Genomic DNA, 3,646 nt, shown 5'->3' on the forward strand with positions numbered 1-3,646 from the left:
CTTCCCAAGTTTTGGGGTGATGACCAATACTTCACTCATGTACTGCTTTAATTAATTTATATTTATTTATTTAGTAATATATCATGATTTTATTTTTAAGAAAATAGAAGTTAATAAATCATGCAGCTCAAGCGGTACCAGCCAACGCCCACCTAATATTGAAAGGCTTCTATTTTATTCAATAAGGAATTTTTACAAATTATATTGGAATAGTTATTAAGAAAGAAGTAATTGCACGGGGTGTTGGGAAGTTGACAGAATGACAATGGCGGACAAATTTAGAAGTTACTTAAAAGAAAAGGGCAAGGAGAACTTTACATGATTATACAGAAAGAAATCTTGTTGTTCAATGTTATACCTTGTAAAATTGGTGAAATATTATATGTTATTAGTGTTGTAAAATAAGCTCAAACTTCGTGAACAGCTCGTGTTTGGCTCGCTAAGCTGCTCATGTTCCGCAAATTGTGTTCGGCTCGTTTGTGTAGCAAACGAGTTGAGCACAAATATTTTTTTAGCTCAAATTATAAACGAGCCGAACACAAACAACCCTGAGTTCGATCATGTTATGCATAATTATATATATATATATATATATATATATATCTGTGTGTGTGTGTGTGTGTGTCGCATACCCTGACCTGTTGATTGACATCTATGGTATAAGACCCCTCAGGTCGAAGGTTACAATCCCCTCTGACACAGTTAGCCTTAAGAATGCGAAACTTGAATCGTTCGACACATTAGGGGTAACTAAGGGTTCGTATATTAGCCTCTGGCCATTCCTTCACACACACACACACACACACACACACACATATATCCAAAAATTCGATCGGCGATCAACCCCATAGTCTGACCAAGGGGCAGACCCTCATTCCAGAAAGATGGGCAATTTGATCTTACACAGGGATCGAACCCTAGACCCGAGTGACTTACACCAAAGGCCGCAACCAATGAGTCAGGCTAACACACACACACACACACACACACACACCTCGATTATCCCTCAAGTGCCTAAGAATTCGAGTATCACACCCTATACTCGGAAGGAATCGAACCACAGACCAGAAGGGACTTACAACTGACAATCAGATGCCCGACTAGCTGATCTGAGCACGCGACGCACACGACACAATATGTATATATGTATATGTATATGTACATACATACATACATACATACCTGTTAATTTCCCTGGTAGCCTTGATGGTGATGAATTGGTGGCAGCCAAAGGTGGTTGACGGTGGCTGCGATGGTCAGCAACCACTGAAGAGGGAAGTGTGTGCAATATCTTTGAATCCGAAAAGGCTCTTGAATTCTTTTTTTTGATCCAGGTCTAGGTCCATTTTCATGAAAGAAGTGAGACTCTATTTATAGATTTTGAAAGTAGCCTCCCCTGTAAATAAAGTAAGAACTTAAAACACTTCATCGGACAACCCATAGTGATTCAAAAGAAGTTATACGGACATATTTATGTGCCTAAATAACGACAAAAATTAAGTGATCTCGGACTTGTTGGATTCATCTCATCAAGACATTTAATTTGACAATGAGTTTTTTAGATTTGGAATCTATTAACACTCAAATCAACCACGCAAAGCTTCCAAAATTAGTTTAATGACTTGATCGTAGCTTGATTTGACTCAAATTGAGTCAAATTTGGTGTTATTGGGTTCGTCTCGTCGAGCTAGTCAATTTGATTGTAAGTTTGTTGAAATAGGAGTTTCAGATGCTTTTTAATATGAGTTTGAGTATTCCTTGCCCAAAAAATGTCTTAATATCCATGCCAAACACCCCCGAGATTCATGCCAAATAGCAAAATTTGTCGATGACGTATTAACAAAATTAGCATTCGGTGCTTTGAACCTATGTATGAAATTGTGTATTCTACTTCTAAAAATTGTAATTCTGCTATTTCATATGTGACATTAAAGATTTGAGTGCTATATGTGTAAATTTGAAAGTTAAAGGTGTGAGATATAAATACATAAGAATTGTGTGCTATTTATGTAAATGCTCTTTATTATTTTTATAAAGTGTAGTTTATTAATAATGTTTTAATTATTATATTTTTAGCCACAAAATTATTGTCAAATAAAAAAATAATTAAATTTTCTTTTTAATTGCACATTTTATATTGCAATATAATTAAGAATTAACATTAGAGCAAAGTGATCACCCATAAAAAAAATATTTTCAGTTCATATACGTGTATGCTGCATGTTACATATAATTTTTCTCTCTCTCTCTCTCATATCAATGTGATAAAATCTATTAAAAAAATAGAAATTTGTCCTACCATTCATGTGTATATAATTTCTTGCACAAATAAACTTATTGAAAATACATTAATTTATGAATTAAAAAAATATATAATATAAAATACATAATAGATTGAAAACTTGTAATATTATTTAATTAATCAATAATAACCAAATACAATACCTTCTATCATATTATGTGCTATTTATCTTTATTTATAAAATCAATTTACCCACCTTAAAAAAAGAGGTTGGTTCCGCCCCTCTCTCATTATATGATCACACATCGAAGTTGATGGACCTTAGAAGGAGAAAATATTACGCCCAGAATCTAGACGCTGCACTATCTCATTATATGATCAGACATCAAAGTCGATGGATCATAGAAGGAGAAAATATTGCTGTCGGAGTCCAGACGTAAGCAACATCCAGACAACAGACCCGATGCACCTGTGGGCGAGGATTTTTTTTTCTCGTCTACTCCTCCTCTGGTAAATCGCGCCCCTATCTAATTATTTTTAATAATTTATATTTTTTATATAGAAATGATAAAATATTGTATGTATTTTGATGTGGTGCCTTAGAAGTGAGCAATTTAATTTTATATTTAAACTTCATTAATAAATGGCTCGCAAGGAATAAACAGATATGATAGTGTGGAACCTCCTATTCATTAATGGTGGGCATCCAATAATTAACCGGTAATAACTGCGGACCACCCTGTCGTCGGCCGAGGGAACAGCGCAACACGCACGACGGCCATCCATGCGGGTCCCAAGTGCGGAGTGCAGGGCAAACCCCTTGTGCTCGCACGTGCTGCGTCAGGACATCTGGTCCACTTGGGATCCCCTCCGAGGCGAGGCCTCTTAAGGCTTTATCTGGCTCGGCTCCGCTCTGCCCGATCGGCGCACATTTACGAACATACCATCCAATTTCTTTGTATTTGCATAGTTAACATATAAATTTTATTTTTAAATAAAGGTGGCATTAATGTAATATTAAAGTTTAGGTGTTAGATATGTAAATCTCCCAAAGGAAGAAATGTGCGGATGAATTCTGAAATACATGAATAGAGGAAGGAAAAGTTTATGGAAAGTTGGAGTTAATTCTTGAGAGTAAACTTATGAAATGTTAATTTTTTATTTGTTGCTTAACACTTTTTTATTTCCTTAGAAAATTGTGGAAGGCAATGATTAGCATGATGATGGACAGGCTTTATTTTTTTTTGGGAGAAGACACGCTTTATTTATTTTTTGACACAATCACATGGTGTGGGGACGTGGCGTTAATGAATGGAGCCATCACGTTCAAGATGTTCACAATAATGAAACTATACTTCCTCTGTCTATATATATATATATATATATATATATATATATATATTA

Source organism: Phalaenopsis equestris, unplaced genomic scaffold (assembly GCF_001263595.1).
Source record: "Phalaenopsis equestris unplaced genomic scaffold, ASM126359v1 Scaffold001027, whole genome shotgun sequence".
NCBI classification, from domain to species: Eukaryota; Viridiplantae; Streptophyta; class Magnoliopsida; order Asparagales; family Orchidaceae; genus Phalaenopsis; species Phalaenopsis equestris.